The following is a 7,204-nucleotide window of genomic DNA, read 5'->3' as shown; positions in this document are numbered from 1 at the left end:
TATAGTTTTGCAACAGCTGGAGGGCTGCCAGTTTGAGATGCTTACTTTAGGGGGTTCTGTGCTCACAAAACATCCAGGGACAGCTGGTAGCCTCCTTCTAATCGACACTATACCAGTGATACCAGACCAGATACATGGACATCCTCCTTCAGTCAGCTTGTAAAGGAACCATGGGTTGTGCTTCAAGGATTCAGGCTCTCAGGTCAACCACCTGTGGCTGCATGCCAGCCTGTTCTAGGGAGAGGCCGCAGCCCCCTCCCCACCTGGACCTCTCTCATAGGAAGACTCAAGACTGGACCCTCAGCCCATGTGCCCTTCAGACTTAAATACAAGCACCCAGCATTCCTTGGGACCCATCCCCTTCTAATTGGCTAGGGCTTTATCTACATCTATGCTCTGACCTGTTGGGTTTCCTACCACCGTCCAATATGTCTCAATACTATTGGACCAGTGTGAAATCTGCAAGACTGAATGAGCAGCATCCACGTACACTGAGCAGACTACACTAAATAATCACAGCTCTCTGTTATGCACACATCACTTAAATTCACCTGTCTACTTCTCTGTTAAGCAGAAAAGCCAAAAACTTTATACACTCTATAGTGGTGGTCATCAACCCTGTCCTCAGGGCCCACTAACAGGCCAGGATTTATGTATTACCTTGGGGAGATGTAGACTAGAATAATGCAATAACTGAGCAGCAAATTATATCACCTGTGATTTATTTCAGTTATCTTGCAAACCTGGCCTGTTAGTGGGCCGAGGACAGAGTTGATGACCACTGCTATATAGCACCTACCTGGGAGGGTACTCCGTGCCATAACCCCTTAACTGCCCCTGAAGCAAACCAGGGTTTACACACACACTCTGCATATAAATCTGATAAGTAAAACTGATGGCTATCAAGTAAAAGTAATCTGGCAGATGTACAACCACCAGATCACTTCCATGGACCCCCAGTACACTTGTCCTCCTGCCATATTTCCTGGCCTCAGTTATCTGAGACCCTAGATTATCTAGTTACCCTAGATTGTAAGAACCCAGAAGCAATCTGAATTCCAATAGCTTCAGTGGAATGCAAGAGAGACATCAGGAATCCGTTAGACCTGTGCCATTAAGGGAACCTATCACAGTAAAAATTCTATCATATAGGAGGCTATGTGTTAGCAATAAAGTTGAATAAAAAAAAAAAAAAAGTGTAAAAAGGTAAACCCAAGAGCTTGAAATTTCCTTAACCACTTCCCGACCGCCGCACGACGATGTACGTCGACAGAATGGCACGGGCAGGCATATTGGCGTACATGTACGTCCCTGCCTTCCCGCGGGTCGGGGGCCCGATCAGGCCCCCGCCCGGTGCCCGCGGCGGTCGGTATTCGTTCGGGAGCGATCCCGGACGAGGGGACGGCCATTCATTCATGGCCGCCCCCTCGCGATCGCTCCCGACGAATGAAAATGCTCCGTGACATCACTTCCTCTCCTGTAATGTAAACACAGGAGAGGAAGTGATGTAATCTCTCCTCCGTGTCGGTATTTTTCGTTCCGACACCGAGGAGAGAGGATCGGTGAGTTGCACCAACACGACACTACACAGTAGAACATGCCAGGCACACTCACACCCCCCCGATCACCCCCCCAATTACCCCTGCCCCCCAGTCACAGTGACACCAATGTCATTTTTTTTGTTTTTTTTTGTTGCATTGGTGTCATTTGTGACTGTAATAACTGTTAGGGCAGTTAGGGTTAGCCCCCTTTAGTTCTAATGTACCCCCCTAACCCCCCCAATAAAGGTTTAACCCCGTGATCACCCCCCGTCACCAGTGTCACTAAGGCTGGGTTCACATTGCAGCGGTTTATGAGAACGAATGTGATTCGCACCGCACTGCAGTGCAAATCACATCCGATCTCTGTGCGATTCGAGTTCAGCCATTCGCCGCACCCGCCGCACCCGCCACACCCGCCGCACCCGCCGCAAATTCGCACGGGACCCTTTTTTTGGTCCGCAGCAGAATCGGATCGCATGGGTGTTCACACCATGCGATCCGAGTTTGCAGATCGCACTGCGATATGCGAACTGATCTGGGGGTGTCATTAACATTTCACTGACACTCCCAGCAGTTCGCATAGGGCAGTGTGAACTGCCGCCGGGAGGCATGCGATGCGGGAACCCGCCGCGGATTCGTGGCGTTCCCGCATCACTCCAGTGTGAACCCAGCCTAATAAGCGATCGTTTTTCTGATCGCTGTATTAGTGTCACAGGTGACGCTAATTAGGCAGGTAGGTATTTAGGTTCGCCGCAGCTTTTTATAGCGCCAGGGACCCCCATATACTACCGCATAAAGCCCCCTGATTGCCCCCTAGTTAACCCTTTCACCAGTGATCACCATATAACTGTTACAGGTGACGCTGGTTGGTTAGTTATTTTTTTATAGTTTCAGGGCACCCGCCATTTATTACCTAATAAAGGTTTAACCCCCTGATCACCCAGCGGGTGTCATTTGTGACTGTAATAACTGTTAGGGCAGTTAGGGTTAGCCCCCTTTAGTTCTAAGGTACCCCCCTAACCCCCCAATAAAGGTTTAACCCCGTGATCACCCCCCGTCGCCAGTGTCACTAAGGCTGGGTTCACATTGCAGCGGTTTATGAGAACGGATGTGATTCGCACCGCACTGCAGTGCAAATCACATCCGATCTCTGTGCGATTCGAGTTCAGCCATACAGATAGTATGGCTGAATTCGTGTCGCACCCGCCGCAAACTCGCACGGGACCCTTTTTTTGGTCCGCAGCAGAATCGAATCGCATGGGTGTTCACACCATGCGATCCGAGTTTGCAGATCGCACTGCGATATGCGAACTGATCTGGGGGTGTCATTAACATTTCACTGACCCTCCCAGCAGTTTGCATAGGGCAGTGTGAACTGCCGCCGGGAGGCATGCGATGCGGGAACCCGCCGCGCATTCGTGGCGTTCCCACATCGCTCCAGTGTGAACCCAGCCTAATAAGCGATCATTTTTCTGATCGCTGTATTAGTGTCACAGGTGACGCTAGTTAGGCAGGTAGGTATTTAGGTTCGCCGCAGCTTTTTATAGCGCCAGGGACCCCCATATACTACCGCATAAAGCCCCCTGATTGCCCCCTAGTTAACCCTTTCACCAGTGATCACCATATAACTGTTACAGGTGACGCTGGTTGGTTAGTTTTTTTTTTATAGTTTCAGGGCACCCGCCATTTATTACCTAGTCTCACTAGTGTACCCCTAAATTTAGGGGTGTCTACTTTCCAAAATGGGGTCATTTGGGGGGGGGTTTGTGCCATCTTGGCATTTTATGGCCTTCAAAACTGTAACGCCCTTAGAAAGCCTGAAGCCGGTGCTTGGTTTTCGGGGCCCCGTACGCGGCTAGGCTCCCAAAAAGTCCCACATATGTGGTATCCCCGTACTCAGGAGAAGCAGCAGAATTTATTTTGGGGTGTTATTTCACATATGCCCATGGCATGCGTGAGCAATATATCATTTAGTGACAACTTTGTGAAAAAAAAAAAAAAAAAAAATTAAAGTTTGTAATTTTTCCGCAACTTGTGGCAAAATATAAAATATTCCATGGACTCAACATGCCTCTCAGCAAATAGCTTGGGGTGTCTACTTTCTAAAATGGGGTCATTTGTGGGGGTTTTGTGCCATCTTGGCATTTTATGGCCTTCAAAACTGTAATAGGTAGTGAGAAGTGAAATCAAAAATTTACGCCCTTAGAAAGCCTGAAGGCGGCGCTTGGTTTTCGGGGCCCCGTACGCGGCTAGGCTCCCAAAAAGTCCCACATATGTGGTATCCCCGTACTCAGGAGAAGCAGCAGAATTTATTTTGGGGTGTCATTTTACATATGCCCATAGCATGTGTGAGCAATATATCATTTAGTGACAACTTTGTGTAAAAAAAAAAAAAATATTTTTTTTTTGTCATTATTCAATCGCTTGAGGCAAAAAAATAAAATATTCAATGGGCTCAACATGCCACTTATCAATTTCCTTAGGGGGTCTACTTTCCAAAATGGGGTCATTTGGGGGGGGTTTGTACTGCCCTGCCATTTTAGCACCTCAAGAAATGAGATAGGCAGTCGTAAACTAAAAGCTGCGTAAATTCCAGAAAACGTACCTTAGTTTGTAGATGTGACAACTTTTGCGCAAACCAATAAATATACAATTATTGACTTTTTTTTTACCAAAGACATGTGGCTGAATACATTTTGGCCTAAATGTATGACTAAAATTGAGTTTATTGGATTTTTCTAATAACAAAAAGTAGAAAATATCATTTTTTTTCAAAATTTGCGGTCTTTTTACGTTTATATCGCAAAAAATAAAAATCGCAGAGGCAATCAAATACCATCAAAAGAAAGCTCTATTTGTGGGAAGAAAAGGACGCAAATTTTGTTTGGGTACAACATTGCATGACCGCGCAATTACCAGTTAAAGCAGCGCAGTGCCAAATTGTAAAAAGATCTCTGGTCATTTACCAGCAAAATGGTCCGGTCTGAAAGTGGTTAAAAAAATAAAAATAAAATGTTGAGCCCCCCCTGCTCCCCTGTACATACACTATATTGTCAAAAACATTGGGACGCCTGCCTTTACACGCACATGAACTTTAACCACTTCCCGACCGGTCAATAGAAAATTGAGGTCCGGGAAGTGGTTCTGTTATCCTGACTGGGCGTCATATGATGTCCTTCAGGATAACATGCTGCCACGCGCCCGACACACCGCTACACTGATCTCAGTAAAGAACCTCCAGCGGAGGCTCTTTACCACGTGATCAATCACGGCTGATCATGACGTATACAGGAAAAGCTTCTGATTGGCTTTTCTTCCCTCACATCTGACAAACGCAAGTAGAGGAGAGCCAATCGGTGGCTCTCCTGACAGGGGGGTTAGCGCAGCCCCCCCTCAGATGCCCACAATAGACCACCAGGGAAGTGGGCAACATGTGGATGGCCAGGAATGTACCCCATGGCCATCCACATATGCAAATGATGCCCAATCTGTGCCAGTCAGTGCCCACAAATGGGCACTGACTGGCACCATCATGAAGCAAAATAAAAACAGTGATGCCCAGCAATGCCACCCACCAGTGTCAGTGCCCATTCATGCCCACCTATCAGTGCCCATCCATGCCACCTATCAGTGCTACCCCTAAGTGCCCACTCATCAGTCCCCATCAGTGCCACCATATCAGTGCCCCTTATTGAAGAAAACTTATTTACAACATTTTTTAACAGAAACAAAGAAAAACTTGTTTTTCAAAATTTTCAGTCTTTTTTTTGTTACAAAAAATAAAATAAAAAATTTGCAGAGGTGATCAAATACCACCAAAATAAAGCTCTATTTTTCGGAACAAAACGATAAAAAATTTGTTTGGGTACAGAGTAGCATGATCACGCAATTGTCATTCAAATTGCTACAGTGCTGAAAGCTGAAAATTGGCTTGGGCAGGAAGGAGTATAAGTGCCTGGTACTGAAGTGGTTAATGGTATCCCAGTCTTAGTCCGTAGGGTTCAATGTTGAGTTGGCCCACCCTTTGCAGCTATAACAGTTTCAACTCTTCTGGGAAGGCTGTCCACAAGGAGTGTGTCTATGGGAATGTTTGACCATTCTTCCATCTGTAAGGTCAGGCACTGATGTTGGATGAGAAGGTCTGGAATGCAGTTTCCACTAACTCATCCAAAAAGGTGTGGACTGTGCAGGCCAGTCAAATTCCTCCACCCAAAACTAGCTCATCCATATCTTTATGGATCTTGATTTGTTCATTGGTCCAAATCATTTGGCGGAGGGGGGATTATGGTGTGGGGTTGGGACTGGCCCCTTAGATCCAGTGAAGGGAACTCTTTAGGCGTCAGCATACCAAGACATTTAGGACAATTTAATGCTCCCAACTTTGTGTGAACAGTTTGGGGATTGCCCCTCCCTACTCTAACATGACTGCACACCAGTGCACAGAGTCCTGACCTCAACCCAACAGAACACCTTCTGATGAATTAGAGCAGAGACTGTGTGCCAGGCCTTCCTATCCACATCAGTGCCAGTCCTTACAGATGCACTTCTGGAAGAATGGTCAAACATTCCCATAGACACACTCCTAAACCTTTGGATTAAGACTGGGATGCCATTAAAGTTCGTGTGTGTGTGTGTGTGTGTGTGTGTGTGTGTGTGTGTGTGTGTGTGTGTGTATAAAGGCAAGCGCCCCAATACTTTCGACAATATAGTGTATATACAGTATCTCACAAAACTGAGTACACCCTTCCCATTTTTGTAAATATTTTATTATATCTTTTCATGTAACACTGAAGAAATGACACTTTGTTATACAAGCTGTACACTCACTACTTTACATTGTAGCAGTGTAAATTTGCTGTCCCATCAAAATAACTGACCACACAGCCATTAGGCTACTTTCAGATTGGAGCGTCATGTGTAAAGCAGCGCTATATTTAGGCCCGCTTTACCGTTGCTATTTGCCCGCTAGCAGGGCGGTTTTAACCCCCGCTAGTGGACGAAAAAGGGTTAAAACCACTCGCATAGTGCCGCTGCTAGAAATCATAGGGAGCTGAAAAAAAGACATGGTTTAAATGACGCTTAATTATTGGGCATGGCTTAAGGGTCCGTTCACACAGGGGCAACACGACTTTCAACACGACTTTTGGAGGCAACTTGGACACGACCTGAACACAACTTGGGGCGACTTACAACACGACTTTCAGTTGCCCCAGGCCAGACGACTTTTGCCGCGGCCAATCAGAGAATGAGCTCTCAAGGGAAACTCCACGCCAAACGTATTAAAATCCATACCAGACCTAAGGGCCTGGTATGCTCTCAGAGGGGGAACCCACGCCAATTTTTTAAGGGGAGGCCCCCCTTCCCCAAGGCACCCCCCCATTTTGAGGGCGCGCAGCCTGGTATGGCTCAGGAGGGGGGACGCTCGCTCGTCCCCACCCCCTTTCCTGGCCGGCCGGGTAGCGTGCTTGGATAAGGGTCTGGTATGGATCTGGGGGGACCCCTACGCCATTTTTTCGGCGTAGGGGGTTTCCCCTTAAAATCCATACCAGACCTAAGGGCCTGGTATGCTCTCGGAGGGGGAACCCACGCCAATTTTTTTTCATAAATTTGGAGTGGAGTTCCCTCTTGAGAGCTGATAATTCTGTGGGAGTCGCCTCCGTATA

The sequence above is a fragment of the Lithobates pipiens genome, unplaced genomic scaffold (assembly GCF_037356315.1).
Source record: "Lithobates pipiens isolate NorthernLeopardFrog02 unplaced genomic scaffold, aLitPip1_a1.2 Scaffold_27, whole genome shotgun sequence".
Classification (NCBI taxonomy): Eukaryota; Metazoa; Chordata; class Amphibia; order Anura; family Ranidae; genus Lithobates; species Lithobates pipiens.
This window is presented reverse-complemented; position numbering follows the sequence as displayed.